Genomic DNA, 20,052 nt, shown 5'->3' on the forward strand with positions numbered 1-20,052 from the left:
CTCCCTCCCTCCCTCCCTCCCAATATTCATCTCCTGTTGAATGCTCTCTTCATAAAAATTGCTGGTTTTTTAGCTTTGACAAAAATCTCATCAGGCTCTGATTTCAGATATTTTTCTGCCCCATTTGCTCTTTGCAGTGCTGATCAAACACAGAAAGTTCTTTATTTGGGAAGATAAATGCATCGATGCACTTGACTCTCTTAAAGTGAAAAGAGGAAATGCACAAAGTCCTGGAGAAAGTGAATCATAAACCTTCATTGTGGCAGGCATATTTTCTGGAAAAATCCCTTTGCCAGGATTTCTCTCCTGGGAAGCTGAGAAGCCTCAGAGGAAAAGGAAAACAATATTATCTCATTTGCTTCTCCTGTGTTGTGCTCATGTGGAATGTGGTTGGAGATTGTTTACCCACAGGTGATTGTTTCATTGGTTTGTGTGAATTGTTTTCACTCTTTGGCCAACCAGGGCCAAGCTGTGGCAGACTCTGGAGAGACTCATGAGTTCTCATTGTTATCTTTTACCCTTCTGTCTGTATCCTTTCTGGATTCTTTAGTATAGTTTAGTTTAGTATTCTTAAATGTAATATATATAATAAAATTATAAATTAGCCTTCTGAGAACATGGAGTCAGATCCATCAGGTGAGACCTCACCTGCAGAGCTGCCCCAGCCCTGGGACACAGGGAAAGGACCTGGAGCTGCTGGAGAGAGCCCAGAGCAGGCACGGAGCTGCTGCAGGGCTGGAGCCAGGCTGGGAGAGCTGGGAATGTTCCCTGGAGAGGAGAAGGCTCCAGGCAGAGCTCAGAGCCCCTGGCAGGGCCTGGAGGGGCTCCAGGAGAGCTGGAGAGGGACTGGGGACAAGGCCTGGAGGGACAGGACACAGGGAATGGCTCCCACTGCCAGAGGGCAGGGATGGATGGGAGATTGGGAATGGGAATTGTTCCCTGGGAGAGTGGGCAGGCCCTGGCACAGCTAACCTGTGCTTTAGGGCTTTGCCTTTTTAGAAATCACTTCAAGCCCTGCACAGGCAGAGTGTGAAGGCACCAGAAGGGGGAACAGCTCTGACCCTCAAGCCCAGGCCAGCAGGATTTGAAGAATCTCAGCTCTTCCCCCTCAGGCTGGGCAGGAACTCACATTTCCTGGCACGCTTCAGGAAATTCACATTTCTTTGTAAACCTCTTAAAAAGGCTTCCTGGGGTTGCTGCAGTTGAACTTTGTGTTGCCCAGAAATAGGCAGGTGCTTCAAAGGGCAGCCCCTGCCCTTGTTGCAGGGCTCCATGAGATCCTTTGTATGCTGTGCCAAGAAAAGGGTTTTGGAAAGGTTTTCTGAGTCAAAGGTAATGATCTCTCAAGGTCTTGGCAAAGGAGCGAGGAATTTTTAAGCTGGTGAAAAGACTGAATAGAAATAAACCCATCAAATAATGTATTAAAAAAAGCTTAGGTGAAATGGGGCTGCTTAAATGTTTAAATGCAAAGGGAGTGGAACCAAATAACCCTTAACGTCCCTTCAAGGTCTTGAAGGTCCCTTCCAGCCTGAGCATTCCTGGATCCCTTGCAGCAGCTCCTGTGTCCCCTCTCCAGGCTCCGTGGTCCCCTCCTGGCCCTCTCTGCCCCCTCCCAGCAGGAACAGAGAATTCCCGGGGTGCAGAACCAGAGGCACTGGGGCCCATCTGTGCCATGCTGAGTGCAATCAGGATTATTGAGGTTGGGCAGGAGCTGCAGCATCACCGAGTGCTGGGAAGGAGGTGCTGCCACTGCTGCCCCATGAAAAGTGCTGCTGCCGTGAGGGGCTGCATCTGGATCCGTTATTTCTTAGCAAAATGAGAAAGGAAAAAGAAGAGAATTCACTTTCCAGCTCAGCAGTGAGACCACACACAGAGAGGAGAGCTGGAGCCTGGAAATGCTGATTCCAGCCCTGTCCCTGTTTGTCCTGGGGCTGGAGCAGCCTGGGACTGTGGGAGGTGTCCCTGGCCAGGCAGGGCTGGCTCTGGGTGGGTCTGAGGTCATTTCCTACCAGCATGATGAGAGAGACAGAAACCCAAATTCATTGTGGACTACCTATGGTTATACACCATTTTAGGAAGGCTGGTCATGTTCTCCTGCAAGGATTGGGTTAATCCTCACATAAACAAACTTGCATTTCACAACGCCTCTTGCAGAAGTCTTGATTTTAATGGAAATTTTCTTTCCCAGCAAATCAGTCTGATTTAATTTTCTTGCAATCTTCAAAGCTGTTTGTTCTTGCCAAGGCATCCTGATTAGCAAATCCCTTCCGCTGACAGGTCCAAAGTCCACCATCTGTCTTTTGTGTGTCCCATAATTTCCAACCCCAACCATTCCATGATTCCCTGGCTGGGGCATCACCAAACCAGATTGCCTTGCTCCAGCCACCGGTGTCCCACGGCCACGTGAACGGGGGGAAAGCAGAGCTGAGCAAACAGCAAGAAAAAACAACCAGCTGGTGGCTGTGCAAGGGCACTCACCTGGCACCTGCCAGCTGAGCCAGGAGAAATATAGATTTATCTGGTCATTTGTTTATTTTTATATATTTACATATATGCTTATTTGCATGAATATAATAGATATAAGAAACACATTTATTGTAATATATTAATATATAATATATATTATATACTATATATAGTTTATATTATATATATAATCATATATAAAAATATATAAATATATAATATAATATAATATAATATAATATAATATAATATATATACTTAATATAATTAATTATATAATATAATATAATATATAATATATATTTAATATAATTAATTATATTATATTACCATATCATATAATAAATATAAAATATGAATATATTGACAAACATCTACAAACATAATATAATAGTAAATATAATAAATATATAGTAATATAGTAAATTTATCTAGTATAATGTAAAATGTAGTATATTTACTGGCTAGCAATATAGTAAATATGTAGTAAATATAATTGTCTATTCTATAGAAAACATGCATCATTTTAAATGAAATTTTAACAATTATGAAGTCCCAAGCCTCCCTCTGCAGTCGCCCGTGCAGTGAACTCTGGCAGAAGGAGGAGGGGAGGAACTTCCCAAAGGTGAAGCCCTTGAGCACCACAGGATTTTAATAATCCAATACCTGATCTTCTTAATTAGCTCGGTGTTTTCTATAAATCTTCATTTAATGAGATCAAAGCAGCAGGAAGGAGGATCTTCCCTGACTCCTCTGTCCCCCATGTGCAGCACGAGGCTTTTCTGGGAAACTCATCCACTCCTGGCAGGGAAACTTTGGAAATGGAAGTGGAGGGAAGGAGCCCTGGGAACGCCTGGAGGTGCGGCTGGGATTGGCACGTGGGGGACTGGGGCTGTGGGAGGTGACTTTGGGGACCCTGTGCCCCCATTCCATGCCTGTGACACGGACATGGGGCAGGCACTACCCCAGAAACATCAAATCCCAGAATGTTCTGGGTTCAGAAGGACCTCAAATCCCACCAGAGCCACCCCTGCCATGGCAGGGACACCTCCCACTGTCCCAGGGTGTCCCAGTGTCCAGCCTGGCCTTGGGCACTGCCAGGGATCCAGGGGCAGCCACAGCTGCTCTGGCAATTCCAGCCCAGCCAGCAATTCCCAGTTCCCAATCTCCCATCCATCCCTGGCAGTGGGAGCCACTCCCTGGGTCCTGTCCCTCCAGCCCTGGGAAAAGCTCAGCTCCAATAAAACACTGACGAAGACTTTGCCATCAGCACTCACACGTGCTGGAGCCATCTGTCATTTTTGGGGCCACTGGAACCATCTGTCATTTTTGCAGGAGTGTTTGCACATGAAAAATAAGGTGGTTTTTTTTTTTACAATTTATTTCCAGATCTAATCATTCTGGGCTTAAGAACCCGGACCATTCCAAATTTTACATCCCTCAGCTGCTGCACTGCTGGTGGTGACCTGAAATGACAGAACAGCACCACCTCAGCTGTGGCTGGACTCGGTGAAATCCCACCAAAGCCACGAGCTGGGACTCCCCTGGGCTGTCCGGGGTACCCCCTCCCAGCAGTCTGAGCCCCCCGCAGCCCCAGCCAGGCTCTGTCCCACCCTGTCCCTCTCCGGTGAGCTGCTCCGGGCACTGCAGCCCCGAGTGGCTCCCACTGGGAAGGTTCAGGAGCACCATCCCGAGGCACCAAGCTGGCATTTGCTGCCAGCCTGTGCCCTTTATTGAGGGCAGAGGCACGGGGCAGCTCTGGAGGGGGTGTGGGGGGTCTCCCCTCCACGTTCCAAACGCCAGGGAATGCAGCCCAGGCTCACCCTGAAGTGTTTTGTTGTCGTGGCAGCTTCAGAGCCCGAGCTGGACAAACAACTGACATCAGCCCGTTTAAAGCATTTAAAGGGCTGCAAGTAATAGCCACTAAACCCCTGCTGAATTGTACTTAAATGCAAAGGACCTTGACATTTTGTGAATTTAATTTAATACCTTTGTAGAGAGAAGCAATTACAGTTACATCATTATGTGCAACAGCCATGACTCCATGACTGGAGTCTCGCTCCAACCAAGCGTGAAAGGATATTATTTGGGAATCCTTGCCTGTTGTCAGAGGCTTTAAACCTTCCCTGCCTCCCTCCCCCAGCCCTGCACCCCTGCTGCAAAACAGCAGAGCTTTGCTCTGCCCTGGGCTCTGCAGAGCAGCAGACAGCAAAGCCCACAGGAGAAGGCTTCAAAGCACCTGCTGCTGCTGTGGAGAAGAAAGGAACATTTGGGAAAGGGCAGGAATGTTTCCTCATCTACCTCATACAGAGATTTTGTCCTGAATTAGAATCCCGGGGAACAAGCTAGTCATGGAGGGTAGGTTTAGATGGGAGTTTGGGAACTGGGAATTGCTGGCTGGGCTGGAATTGCCAGAGCAGCTGTGGCTGCCCCTGCATCCCTGGCAGTGCCCAAGGCCAGGCTGGACACTGGGACACCCTGGGGCAGTGGGAGGTGTCCCTGCCATGGCAGGGGTGCCACTGGGGGGGATTTAAGGTCCCAGCTGGTTCTGTGGTCCTGTGACTGTGACATGCTCCCTGAGCCCTCCTGCTGGAGGGGCACAAAGCCCTGGCAGGAGGAACTCATCCAGGCTGTGTGGAAACAAAACACTTCCTGCTCTCTTGCTACAAACACGGTGTAAAATCCTGGATTTCACACACAGGGGAGGGAAAGGGCTGCAGGGCTGCTCCCTCCCTGCTCCGTGCCCTTGGCACAGCCCTGTGCCCCAGCCCTGCCCTGGGAGCTGCTGGTGCTGTGCCAGGCTGACCACGGGAGCTCCAGAAGGTGCTGAGCAGTAGGTCCAGAGCTGCAAATCCTGCAGGATGGAGGGGCTCCCGTGGATCCCTGAGTGCAGCTATTGTATTTACAGGGACCCTGGTGGCAGGGAGGAATGATGGATCTGACTCCATGTTTCAAAAGGCTAATTTATTATTTATGATACTATATTATATTGAAGATTACTGTACTAAACTACACTAAAGAATACAGGAAGGATACAGACAGAAGGGTAAAAGATAACAATGAAAACTCGTGACTCTCTCCAGAGTCTGACACAGCTTGGCCCTGGTTGGCCAAAGAGTGAAAGCAATTCACACAAACAAATGAAACAATCACCTGTGGGTAAACAATCTCCAAACACATTCCACATGAGCACAACACAGGAGAAGCAAATGAGATAATATTGTTTTCCTTTTTCTCTGAGGCTTCTCAGCTTCCCAGGAGAGAAATCCGGGGCGAAGGGATTTTTCCAGAGAATGAGAATGCCACATCCAGCAGGGCCACCAGAGGGGTGGCTCTGCAGCAGCACAGGACACTCTGGGTGCTCTGCAGCAGGGAGGGCTCTGTGCCCCTGCTGGGGGAAGCTCTGGGGCCACGGGCAGTGACAGGGCCTGGCGAGGCTCTCTGGGGCTGTGCCCGCTCCCCTCGTGTGACTTTACACTTGGAGAGTTCATCAGGAGCAGATTTGGGCAGGAGGAGCGGGCACAGCCCCAGAGATCCTCACCATGCTGTGTCACTGCCCATGGCCCCAGACCTTCCCCAGCACGGGCACAGGGCAGCCCTGCTGCAGAGCCACCCCTCTGAAAGCCCCTTCCCACCAAATCCCCTGCTGGAAATGGAGGGAAGGCTTAGTTTGAAGCAGAGGTGAACAAGACAAACTCCCTGAGTGCCCCCTCAGCTGCCCAGCCCTGGCACAGCCACCCAGGGAAGGAGCCCCCATCCCTGCAGGGATTTAAATCCCTGTGGATGTGGCACTTGGCAGTGCTGGTAGGGAAGGGCTGTACTCGAGGGACTTTGAGGGCTTTTCCAACCTAAATAATTCCCTGATTTGCAGATGTTGCCCTGACATTCGTGCTTGCACGCAGGGACAGGCAGCCGAGCTCACACTTTGTCTCCTGAGCTCCTCCAGTCCTGGCAAACAGAATTCCTCCCTCTCCTGCTCTCCCCCAGCTCTCACCGTGCTGTTTCCCTCTGTGGCTGCGGTGCTAAAATCAAGGAAGAGGAGAAAAACTCTCTCACCCACAGCAGCAACAGCAAAAGGGGCTCTTCACACCCCAACACCACCCAGGAGTGTGAGCAGGGCAGGAAAAAAACCAAAAAAACAAAAAAACAAAAAACAAAAAAACCCAAACCAAACAAAACAAAACAAAAACCCAAAAAAAACCCAAAAAAAACCCAAAAAACCCCCAAAAAACAAAAACAAAAAAACCCACCCCAAAAATAACAAAAAAAAACCACAACAAAGCTGTGCAGGAGTCAGGAGAGGAGAGGGGCTGGGGCAGGAGGTGGGAAGGGCAGGGGAAGGCAGGGGGAAACACCCAGGCAGGGCCAGCAGCAGGAAGAAAGGGTGCCCAGGATAATGAGGAGCAGGGCTTGTTCTCCTGCTGGAGCTGCACTGCAGCTTGTGGGGTTTTTTTTGGCTTGTTACAGAAAAAGATTAAATACAGCAGTAATCAGAGGATACAGTGGAAGCAATTGTGAGCTGGAAAAAATAAGAGAAAAGAAAAAGAGGGGAAGAGATATGATGAGAATAATAACAGAAATAACACAGCCAGCTAAGTAGGCAGCAAATTGGGAGATAATTGTATCATTTAAATAAGGATGGCAAGAAAAGTTCAGTAATTGGTGTAAAGGTTCATGTGAGGTTTTTGTGCTCTCTGCAGCCCCAAAAAGAAATCAAATGCTCCCCTGGGGTAGGAAGAGTTTCCAAAGGTCTCATCAATTTGTGTTTAGGACCATGACCTGCTGCAGACTTGAGGTTACTGAAACTCCCTCTCCCAGTTTTTTAGTTGTAATAATGGAATCCCAGAATAGTTTGGGTTAAAGGGACCTTAAACCCCACCCAGTGTCACCCCAGCCATGGCAGGGACACCTCCCACTGTCCCAGGGTGTCCCAGTGTCCAACCTGGCCTTGGGCACTGCCAGGGATCCAGGGGCAGCCACAGCTGCTCTGGGAATTCTGTTCCAGGGCCTGCCCACCCTCATGAGCCATTTCCTTCACTCAGTTCAGTGCTGAAAAGCTCTTTATCACATTTTTCCACAACTCTAACAATTCTAGTAAAATCTGCTCTGTCACAGTGGTGATGGCAGCTCACCCTGTGTCCTGCTCTGCAGGTGTGAATTCAGCAGGTCAGGCTTGGTGTGCTCACCCTGCAGAGCAGGGGTGAAGGTTTGGGGCAGGGGCTCAGGGGGATTCTGGGGCTGAGTACAGCATCACCTGCTAGGGGCTGGCCACTGCAGGGTGGAGGAGCTCTCGCTTTGCTCACATTCCAAACTGCACCTGCAGGATCAGCAGTGCCAGCCTGTCCCCTGAGGAGTGACACAGCCCAGCCTTGTTGTGCCATGAGCTGTGACACAGCCCAGCCTGGCTGTGCCCAAGCTGTGACACAGCCCAGCCTGGCTGTGCCCTGAGGTGTGACACAGCCCAGCCTGGCTGTCCCAGCCTGTCCCCTGAGGTGTGACACAGCCCAGCCTGGCTGTCCCCTCTCCCTCTGCCCACCCGTGCCTCTCCTGCTGCACCCCATGTCATCCTACAGTGGCTGTCCCAGCCCAGTGTCCCCATTCCCATCGCTCTGTCACCCTGTGGCGGCTGCCCCTGTCCCAGCACGTGTCCCTGTTTGCCCATTGCTGTCACCCCGCGGTGACTGTCCCCCAGTGTCCCCGTTTGCACACCCCTCTCCTGCAGTTTGGATGTCTCTGTGCCTGAGGGATTTCCATTCTGTTTATTGCGGCTCTTACTCCACTGTTACTTCACTGTTACTCTGCTGTTACTCTGCTGTTACTTGCCCAAAACTACACTTTACTGTTACTCTGGTCTCACTCTGCTGTTACTCCACTGTCTCTCCGCTGTTACTCTGCTCTTACTCAGCTCTTATTACACTGTTACTCCACTGTTACTCTGCTGTTTATCCGCTGTTACTCCAGTGTTTCTCCACTCTTACTCTGCTGTTACTCTGCTGTTACTCGCTGGTTTTGGCAGGCTGCTGGCAGCTCCTCGGTGCTGAAGGAGGGCACCACTCACTAACAGTCGGCTGCTGCAGCCCCACAATTACATTTTTGCTGGGTGTTTTCTCCCCAGCCCCACAATTACATTTTTGCTGGGTGTTTTCTCCCCAGCTCCACAATTACATTTTTTGCTGGGTGTTTTCTCCCCAGCCCCACACACACATTTTTGCTGGGTGTTTTCTCCTCATGACACCTCAATTCCCAGCTAATGGCTTTGAGATGTGGGGCCTGCCCGAAGGATATTTTCCTGTGTGTTGTTCAACCTGAGAAATCCTCACGGTCATTAAAGCATCGGGGATAATGAGAAATGAAATCTCTCTGTCTGGGCTCTCAGAGCTGACCTTTTGTTTGTTCTAAATATGTCAAATACATCAAACACGGAAGTGTGGTAACATTTTTCTTCAAAAACCACTCAGAGATCTGACGATGTTTTACAAGGACAATTAGCAGCCCTGATTGGAGCAGCTTGGGATAGTGGGACAGGCAGGGGTGGGACAAAATGGGCTTTAAGGTCCCTTCCAGCCCAAACCATTCTGGGATCCTGTGACATAATTTGGTCAGAGCTGAGGGAAGAACAAGATGTTCCTCTCCCAGTGCCAGTGAGGAGGGCTGGGCCTGCAGCAGGGCTGGGATCTTCCGTGGCTGCATCTCCCTCTCAGGAGCCTGGACTTGGCAGTGGGTGCTCATCCATCACCTCCCAAATTTCAGCAGAACAAGAGGACGCAGCCTCAGGGTGGGCCAGGGCAGCTCAGGGTGGGCACAGCAGGAATTTCCCCATGGAAAGGGTGCTCAGGCCTGGGCACTTCCCAGGGAGGGTTGGAGTGCCCATCCCTGGAGGTGTGCCAGGAATTCCTGGAGGTGGCACTCAGAGCTCTGGGCTGGGGACAGGGTGGGCACAGCTGGGACTCCCTGGGCTGGGAGGGCTTTTCCAGCCTCAGAGATCCTGGGATTCTGTTTTATTCCATTAATTCTATCCTGCAGTGTCACAGGGCAAACAGAGATGCCAGGGAGTCCCTGCACATCCTGGACTCAGCTCAGTCTTTTGTACCTTACTACTTTTGAACACAACCTCTCAAAACCCCCAGCGAGGATGGAGATTTCCTCATGCCGGAGGCTGGATCTGGGCATGGTTATTCTGAGGAAACTCGGGGCCTTGTGTGGGGGGTGCCTTCACACGGCTGGCCTTGGCTTCTGTGCCAGCTGCTGATCTCTGCCAGCTGCAGAGGCACTGGCACAGCAGGTGCTGCCACCCCAAAGGCAGTTCCCTAAGGAAAGGGAATGATGCTCCGTGTGTCCGTGCACCTCGGGTAGCTGAGCCTGGGACAAACAGATTTGCTGAAAAAAACCCCCAAAAAACAGGGAAAGAGATAGAGAACTGGGATTTTTGAGGGGATTTGCCCAGTGTGAGCCCAGCAGATAGCTGCTGTTTGCCCAGGCAGCTGCAGGGAGGGTCACACCAGCTGATTTTGGGGCTGAGCAAGAAAGCCTGCATTAATCCCTGCCCTTACACAGGTAAACCCTGCTCCTTTATGGGAAACCTCACAGTGGGAAACTATCGCCAGCCTGGGGCTGTGTACAACTCCCAGCGGGGCAGGACTGCTAGGAATGTGCCTTGAGCTGTTGTTGATGGTTTTCCACCATCAGCCTCATTCCATGGTTATGGCAATGGGAAGATGCCAGCAGCTCACAGCCCAGGCAGCAGACAAAGAACTTAATGTTAAAACTCACTTTGAAAGTTTTTTGACCAATCACACGAAGCAAAAGCACACTGACAGCAGTTCTATCCAACCCCTGAGAGCACAGGTACCTTTGGTTAAACAATGCTTGCTTATTTCAAATGCAATGCCTGTTTGTAAGCATTAAAATACAATGCACAGAGCTCCATTATTCAGCTTAGAACTCCCTAACATCTCTCTAGACTTTTCTGCAGTCTAGGGAGTTATTCTGGCCCAGCATTAATACACAGACCATTGTTCCATTTGTCCTTACTTTTCTACTTCTTACACAATTTCTCTGCTGACCAATCTCATGGCTGCTGCTGAGCTCCAATCACAGTTCTGCTGTCTCTGAGGCCTGCCTTTTGCAGCTTTCCCAAAACCCTCTGATTTTATGCATTCCCAGAGGAAACAAGCCTGAAAGGACTCTGGGACGTGCGAGGGAGCAGCGCTGAGCTGGGGCTGCTGCCACAGGAGCCCAGGTTGAGGCACAGCTCACCACGAGCTGGATCTGTTTGTGACCTCTTTGTGACCTGTTGGAGCTGTGGCTGGACCCAGCACAACCCTTCACAACCAATCTTTCTCTTCCCTTGCTGAGAATTCCATGGATGTTTTTTTTAGCAAACTTTTTTTTTTTTTGCAAAAAATGAGAGGAGAGATCCAAGAAAAGGGAGGATGCTCACATTTCCCTATCAGTTCTTTTGTATTGAAGAAAATATTTAGGATCAACAGGTTTGTGTGTCCATGTTGGAATGGGATATTTCTGGAGGGAAAGCTCCACACAGGAGCTGCCAGTGCTCAAGAACTTTTAGATTATTTAAATTTAAAGTAGGTACATAAAAGTCAGCCACGTTTTCACTCTGCAGGTGGGGCAGTCCAGATCCAAACCCTGTTCCTTATCTCTGTCCTGGAGCTTCCTTGTGCATTCCCCTGCATTCCCCAGGCTCAGAGCAGCTCCAGTGTTGCCACAAAGCAGCCAAGACTCCCTTCTTTTCATGCAGAAAAGCCCAATCTTTATTGTATAGATCATATTTTATAGGATTACCAGAAGGCACAGTGTCAGATTCTCTTGGTGGACAATGCATTCACACTTGGTTCATTGGATCTTGCACATCTCTCAAACTTCTGTATTTTCAGTTAGTTTGCGTATTTTTTCTACTGATTCTGGTGAGATAGATCTTACTGTTTATGAAGGTGCTAGCTGTTTTTCACCCAAGAATAGGTTGTGTTAATGAACTTATCATACTTAAGGTTGTTTTTGCATGGGAACTTGCAAATTACTGAGCTGCACAGAGAAGAATTGACAGGCCAGATATCAGTTTAACAGAGCAGGCCTAATTGATGAGGCCTTTTATAATTCTTCTACCTGTCTGCAACACTCCAGGACTGTCACACCCATCCCACGCCCATCAGATCTGGGATAGAAATCCTGGCTGCTGGCCCTGAGAGCGTGTTGGAATCTGAAATGCAGGGAATTCTCAGAATTTTGGGCCTGGGAGCCAAAGCTCAGAATCAAACCCAGGATTTGGTCTGAGCCCTTGGAAAAGGCTCCCAAACTGAGGTGCCAGAAATGAGAACGTGGATTTACAGTCTAAAGCAGAGACACGTTGAGCTAAGGAAAGGAAAGTTTAGAGTTTTAGAGTTTAAGATGTGAAAATAAAAGTAGTTCCAGAGGTAACCAAGGAGTTTAGGATGCAGCACTGTGGTTTGTGTGCCATAACATGAGTGGCTAAGGAAGCTCACACTGTAGCATGGCTCCATAAGATGAAATATTTAAGGATTGGGTCAAAACCATAAATATCCTTGTTGGCAGTGTTTTATTGGTCAATAACTCCTTAAAAAATCTTGTAACTGAGGGCTTTGTGACCTTCTGAACCATGCAGTGAAGATGTGAGCTGAACTCACCCTTGCTGCCTGTGCAGAAGAGAATAAATCACATCATCAAAACAGCTCAGAGGTCCTGTTTCTAATTCCTAACAAAGTTCCCCACAAGTGAATTACCCCAAGAGCAGCATCCCATCTGCCTGCTTTTCCCATGGGGATGAAGGGTCGGTGCTGGAGCTGGGAGATGAGGGGCTGCCTCCTGCAGCACTCCCAGGGGAGCTCTGAGCTGGATAATCAGCTCTGGAAAATGTGTTGGTAGACAAAGAGGTTTTTGGAAGCTTAGCTGAAATCATCCCTGCATGTCTGCTCCATCAAACTCACGGGCAGAGGAATGGGGTTCGTTATTTCCAGTGGAGGATTGTTTAAAGACCTTTGTTTAAAAATTTGGAGGTGAGGATAAATTACTGGAATATTTCCATTTAAGTGTGGACCAGGCATAATCAGGGTTTTTTCTGGGTTGGGACAGAGAAACTGGGGATGACTGAGGGTTGTAGGAAGAGGAGGTGTAGGCAGGACAGTGTAGTGGAATCCCAGGAGCACTGGGGATACAAAGGACCTTAAATCCCATCCAGTAGGACCTTAAACCCACCCAGTGCCACCCCTTTTCCATGGCAGGGACACCTCCCATTGTCCCAGTGTCCAGCCTGGCCTTGGGCACTGCCAGGGATCCAGGGGCAGCCCCAGCTGCTCTGGCAATTCCAGCCCAGCCCCTCCCAGCCAGGAATTCCTTCCTAAAATCTAATTTAAATCTACCTCCTTCAGCCTGAAGCCATTCCCTTTGTCCTGGCATTCCAGTCCCAAATTCCTGTACCCGTGGGCAATGCCCAGCCCCTTCCCTGCTGTGCTCGGTGCATGTGGGGCACAGCAAAGGGCGCTCCCCAGGACACCCCCGTCCCTCAGGACCTGCCCTGCAGCATCCTCCCCATCCCTGGACAGCTTTTGCTGCTCCCCACAGCTGGCAGTGAAGACTGGAGTGGTTTTTTTTGGAGCGCAGCCTCCCCCAGACTGTTTATTGTTGACTGTGCTGCTTCCAAATGGTGATGGGCTTGGATTTAGGGAAACAAGATGGCCTTGACAGATGCAAACGGTGGCTGCTGGCAGCTGGGAGCTGAGCAGCTGAAAGGGAAGGCATTTGCTGGGAGCCTTGGCAGCAGCTCAGGCTCTAAAAGCCCTCCAGTGCTGCTGGGTGGATGATTACAGCAGGCACGGATCGCTGAGCTCGTCGTGGGAAGAGCAGTGAAATTTGGAAAGTGGCACCACTGTGGTGATGTGAAATTTGGAAAGGAATGGCACCACTGTGGTGATGTGAAATTTGGAAAGGAGTGGCACCGCCACGGTGATGTGAAATTTGGGAAGTGGCACCACCGTGGTGATGTGAAATTTGGAAAGGAGTGGCACCACTGTGGTGATGTGAAATTTGGAAAGGAGTGGCACCACCGTGGTGATGTGAAATTTGGAAAGGAGTGGCACTGCCACAGAGATGTGAAATTTGGAAAGGAGTGGCACCACTGTGGTGATGTGAAATTTGGAAAGGAGTGGCACCACCGTGGTGATGTGAAATTTGGAAAGGAGTGGCACTGCCACAGAGATGTGAAATTTGGAAAGTGGCACCACCGTGGTGATGTGAAATTTGGAAAGGAGTGGCACTGCCACAGAGATGTGAAATTTGGAAAGTGGCACCACCGTGGTGATGTGAAATTTGGAAAGGAGTGGCACTGCCACAGAGATGTGAAATTTGGAAAGTGGCACCACTGTGATGTGCCATCCTGATTGCCTCCTCCAGCATGGGGAGGGCTCTGGGGGCATTGCCAGCACTCGGAGCTCACAGGGAGGGCAGAGGGTGAGGGCTTGGCCTGGGAGCTCAGGGAAGTCTCCTGGCAGCAGCAGGAAGCAGCTGATGGAAGAACGGATGTCCACACCCCTCCCTTCTGGAGAGATAAGGACAGCTGGGCTGGGGAAGGGGATTCAAGGCACTGGGGCAGCATTTCCAGCAGCAGCCTGCTGTCAGTGCTGGTGACAGCTGCAGGGTGCCACCCCGGCAGCTCTGCAGTGTGTGGGGACATTCTGACAGGTCCCTGGCCAGCAGCAGGGGCCGTGGCACGGAGGGGACAGCAGGCCCAGGCTGGTGGCAGCTCAGCAGCCGTGCCCTGTGCCAGCTGCTCCAGGGCACGTCCAGCCCAGGAACACTTCCAGGGACACAGCTCTGCCTTTTCTGTGTGGCAGTCCCCTTTTCCCGAGCCAGCCCTCTGCTGAAGGGTTTGTCCCTGCTACTCCTGGCTGTCCCAGGCTCTGGGGTGGTGCTGGGCACTGCCAGGCTGGGCCCTGGGGCTGTGCCAGACCCAACCCCATCCTACGACAGGCCAGGGAGGGAATTTGTTCCCCTTCAATAGTCCGAGCAGTGCCAGAATTGTGTCAGCAGTGTGTCCCCTCACCCCCGGGGCTGAGGGTGGGCACAGCACAAGGGGGCTGAGGCAGCCATTTCAGCTGTGGGAGAATCCCCCTGGGAATGAAATCCAGCTTTTTCGTGGAATCACAGAGCCATTTGGGGTGGAAAAGCCTCAGAGCCCTTGGAGTCCAGCCACCCCCCAGCACTGCCACACTCCCCCTGTCCCCCTGAGTCCAGCCATCCCCAGCACTGCCACACTCCCCCTGTCCCCTCGAGTCCAGCTGTGGTTGGTGCCACGTGTGAAGAGATGAGAATCTTGACTCCATGTTTCAGAAGGCTGATTTTATTATATTATTATATATATATTATATTAAAAATGCTATACTGAAACTATACTAAAAAGAATAGAGAGAAAAGGATCCATCAGAAGACTAGAAAGAAAAGAAATGGAATCAATAACAAAAGCTCGTGACTCTCAGAGTCCGACCGCAGCTGCATCTTTGATTGGTCGTTAATTAGAAACAACTCACAGGAGCCAATCAAAGATGCACCTGTTGGGAAACAATGTCCACACCACATTCCACAGCCATCAGATAGTTAATTGTTTACATTTCTTTTCTCAGCTAGAATAGGAGAAAAATCCTAGCAAAGGATGTTTCATAAAGTATCATGGCTACATCCAGCCATCCCCCAGCACTGCCACCACTCCCCCCTGTCCCCTGTCACATCTGCCAGGCAGGGCTTTGCCTTGGGGGAATCCTTTGGAGATCCCAGTTGTCACCCCGATTTTTTAAGATTTTCTAAGCTTTCTGATGTTTACATTCTTGTGATGAACTTTCTCACACGCTTTCCATAAATAACTTATCGTTTTGCATTCTTTTATGGAGGAGGAGAAATTCGATGGACTGTTGGTTTGTCCAGTGTCATGGGAGAGGTGGCTCTGTCACCCTCCAATCCACTGTCACTTTTGGAAATCCATAAATGTAGGAGTCAGAAAATAAACTTCCCTTTTTAGCTTGGAAGGAGCAGCGAGTCTGCATCGTGTTGTTTCGTGTCCTGCAGTGACACCCAGTCCATCAGGATAAAGGAAAACCAGTTACTCCAAGGGAAGAGCTGCTGCAACAAGCACTCCTACCAGGCTGCCACAGCACGGGGCTTTTATCACAATTAAATTTCAAAAGAAGAATAAAACCTGTGCTTGCTCCTGCACATAAAAGGGACAAAGGCTCCATTTCAGTCCTGACCTGTGTAAGCCATTTGTAAACTGGATTTTGTGGTTCGCTGTGAATTTCCAGAGCATTTTATAAGCCAAATATCTTCCTGGGCAGATGTGGTGAGGAGCTGGGACAGACAGCAGAGGCACACACCCCTGTGGGTGGGAGCATCCCACGCTCACTGTGCCCCCCTCGAGCCCTGGCACTGCTGGCCAGACAGCACACTTCACCCTGGTGGGAAGGTTCAATCCAGCAGCTGTCTTAAAACTGAGATTTTAAATAGGATTTTTTTAAAAACCCCTAAATCCTGTGTGTTTACTGCGTGCCCAAGTGCTGCCAATCTCCCAAAGGCACCAATATCAATGCACAGCTTTCTGCCCCCTTTAAAGGCACCACCAGCTTTTTATTGAACATCTAAAATGAAATTTTAGCATTAATAAATAATAAAGCCCAATGATTTTGTGTTTGCTTTTCACTGAAGCAGCCTCACTGCCTGCAGTAGGGACTGGCAGGGTTTGTGCCAGGTGAGAGGTGCCAGCCCTGAGGAAAGCTGTGAAGTGCAGCATCCCGGGGCTGTGCTGGACAGGGAATGGCTCTGGGCGGCACATCTCATCAGCACTTCAGGAATTAGCACCTCCAGGCCAGGAACAGCAAAAGGGGCTACACCCCTGAGGGTGCAGTGATGGGGAATTTCCTCTCCTGTTGTGCCACGGGAAGGCATCAACAGAGCTTTCCTGGGGGTGCTTAACAGGAGATTGGGTTATTTACAGTATTTATCACCGAAATCCAGACTGGTTTGGGGTGCAGGGACCTTCAATCCCACCCAGTGCCAGCCCTGCCATGGCAGGGACACCTCCCCCTGTCCCAGGGTGTCCCAGTGTCCAGCCTGGCCTTGGGCCCTGCCAGGGATCCAGGGGCAGCCACAGCCAATTCCAGCCCAGCCCCTCTCAGCTCCCAGCCAGGATGATCTCACTTGCTGGGTTGTTGTCCCACCGTGCTGGGGGACCACAGGGGACACTGGGGCGCTGGCACCAGGGCTCAGCCCACAGCTGGGGACACATTCCCACTGCCTGGAGGGCTCCAGGAGAGCTGGAGAGGGACGGGGGACAAGGATGGAGGGACAGGACACAGGGAATGGCTCCCCCTGGCAGAGGGCAGGGATGGATGGGAGATTGGGAACTGGGAATTGCTGGCTGGGCTGGAATTGCCAGAGCAGCTGTGGCTGCCCCTGGATACCTGGCAGTGCCCAAGGCCAGGCTGGACACTGGGACACCCTGGGACAGTGGGAGGTGTCCCTGCCATGGCAGGGGTGGCACTGGGTGGGATTTGAGGTTTTTTGGACCCAAACCATTCTGGAATTCTGTGGCTCTGGCCCAGGGCAGTGCCCAAGAGGGTGGCAGGGCAGTGCTGGGGTTGTGCAGGGCTGGCAGCACATTTCCATGGGACAGGGAATGGCCACAGCATCCACCAAAACCACGTGGGAATAAATGGAACAGGAATCAGACCTCTGTGACTGCTGAGTGGTGCCTGCAGTGCCTCTGGCTCAGCTCGGGGGTCCCCGGGCCGTGGGGCACTGCCACATCTCCAGGACACCAGCAGTGTCCCGGCATCCTTCAGGGGGGTTTGTTCCTATTTCTGTCCCTTTTACCTGAGCCCTGGCACTGCACCCAGCTCAGCCAGCTCACACACTGCCCGTTTTTCTCCCTTCTCTGTTCTTATTTTGCTCTCCCTTCTCCCCGAGGGGCCGAGCACCATGAGCTGTGGGTGAAAAGCCCCTTCCATAAGGAGCTGATCCAAGACAAAACCTCATTTCCTTCTTTAGGGCCCGTTTTCCCTTTCATGAAATGCCATTCCAAGCTGCCTCCTGCTGTGTTTGTTTTCTCCCAGTGCCATATGGCTGATGGCTGCTGGAAGGGCTGTAAATAATTCAGCAGCAGGAGGTGACACACCAGGGCCTGGCAGTGGCACAGTCCTGTGAGCACAGGTCACGCTGGAGCACTGTGACAGAGCAGGACAGGGATGGGGAAATGGGAATTCTGTGGGTTGGAGCACCTGACAAAGCAGAGCAGGGATGGGAAACGGGAATTCTGTGGGACTGGAGCACCGTGACAGAGCAGGACAGGGATGGAGAAACAGGGATGGGGAACGGGAATTCTGTGGGATTGGAGCACCTGACAAAGCAGAGCAGGGATGGGGAATGGGAATTCTGTGGGAGAGGAGCATCGTGACAAAGCAGGACAGGGATGGGGAATGGGAATTCTGTGGGACTGGAGCACCGTGACAAAGCAGGACAGGGATGGGGAAAGGGAATTCTGTGGGACTGGAGTGCCTGACAAAGCAGAGCAGGGATGGGGAACGGGAATTCTGTGGGGTTGGAGAACCGTGACAGAGCAGGACAGGGATGGGGAATGGAAATTCTGTGGGATTGGAGCACCGTGACAGAGTAGGACAGGGATGGAGAAACAGGGATGGGGAAATGGGAATTCTGTGGGATTGGAGTGCCTGACAAAGCAGAACAGGGATGGGGAATGGGAATTCTGTGGGATTGGAGCACCGTGACAGAGCAGGACAGGGATGGAGAAACAGGGATGGGGAAATGGAATTCTGTGGGACTGGAGCACCTGACAAAGCAGAACAGGGATGGAAAATGGGAAATCTGTGGGACTGGAGCACTGTGACAGAGCAGGACAGGGATGGGGAAATGGGAATTCTGTGGGACTGGAGCACCTGACAAAGCAGAACAGGGATGGGAAATGGGAATTCTGTGGGATTGGAGCACCGTGACAGAGCAGGACAGGGATGGAGAAACAGGGATGGGGAACGGGAATTCTGTGGGACTGGAGCACCTGACAAAGCAGAACAGGGATGGAAAATGGGAAATCTGTGGGACTCAGCCTGAGCTGGGCAGCTCTGGGGTGGGGATGGTGGTGCAGCAAAAAGTTTTAATTAATGACATAATTTAGAATCATGGAATGGTTGTGATGGAAGGGAGTTAAGGCCCATCCAGTGCCACCCCTGCCATGGGGCACCTCGACCCTCTGCCAGGGAAGAATCTCTTCCATGTCCCTGACCCAAATTTCCCCTCTCAGTCCCAGCAGCAGCAGCGCTGTGTCCTGGGATCTCAGCAGGATCTCAGCTGAGATCTCAGCTGGATCTCAGCAGGATCTCAGCAGGACCTCAGCAGGAATCTCAGCAGGGATCTCAGCAGGATCTCAGCTGGGATCTCAGCAGGGATTTCAGCAGGGATCTCAACAGGATCTCAGCAGGATCTCAGTAGGATCTCAGCAAGATCTCAGCAGTGATCTCAGCTGGGATCTCAGTAGGATCTCAGCAGGATCTCAGCAGGAATCCCAGCAGGGATCTCAGCAGGATCACAGCAGGAATCTCATTAGGGATCTCAGCAGAATCTCAGCAGGAATATCAACAGGACCTCAGCTGGGATCTCAGCAGGGATCTCAGCAGGGATCTCAGCAGGATCTCAGCTGGGATCCCAGCAGGATCTCAGCAGGAACTCAGCTGGGATCTCCACCTGTGCCACAGTGCCTGGGCAGGGTTTGGGCCATTCCAGAGGCTCAGCAGTGGGAGTCTGGACAGGCATGGGCAGCTAGAGCTATTGCAGGGAAAGCTATTTCAGGATTTTAGGTCCCTTCCACTCCCAAACCATTCTGGGATTTCTTGAGAACCTGAACTGCCCCAAACATGACAATCCCCTGTTCCCAACCTGACAATCCCCTGTCCCCAAACCTGCCTGTCCCCAAACCTGCCTGTTCCCAGAGTGTCCCCAAAGCTGGCAGTGGTGAGGAGCTGCCGAGGTCAGGAGGAGAATTGCAGAATGAGGATGGGCTGATTTCCCCATGGGCACCGAGCGTTTGCTGGGCACCTTGAGAGGTTTGGTTTTCAAAATCCAGTGCAGGTTTGGTTTTCAATCGAATGGAGGTTTGGTTTTCAGTCCATTTCCAGGTTTGTTTTTCAATCCAATTCCACGTTTGGTTTTCAAAATCCAGTGCAGGTTTTGTTTTCAATCCAGTTCCAGATTTGGTTTTTATTCCATTTCCAGGTTTGGTTTTCAATCCAATTCCAGATTTGCTTTTTATTCCATTTCCAGTCTTGGTTTTCAATCCATTTCCAGGCTTGCTTTCCAATCCACTTCCAGGTTTGGTTTCCAAGCCCAGTGCCAGTCTTTCAGTGGGAACACAGCATGGCCAAAGGCTCCTGTTCCAGGGAGGAATCCTGAGCTCTCTGGTGTTCCCTGCTCCTGCCGTGTGCAGCACTGCTGAATCCCTGCATTTCCTGATCTCTGTGTCAGGCCCTGTGACACTGTTGGTAATTCCAGATCCCTGCCCTG

Source organism: Onychostruthus taczanowskii, unplaced genomic scaffold (assembly GCF_017590055.1).
Source record: "Onychostruthus taczanowskii isolate IOZ18803 unplaced genomic scaffold, ASM1759005v1 scaffold100, whole genome shotgun sequence".
Classification (NCBI taxonomy): Eukaryota; Metazoa; Chordata; class Aves; order Passeriformes; family Passeridae; genus Onychostruthus; species Onychostruthus taczanowskii.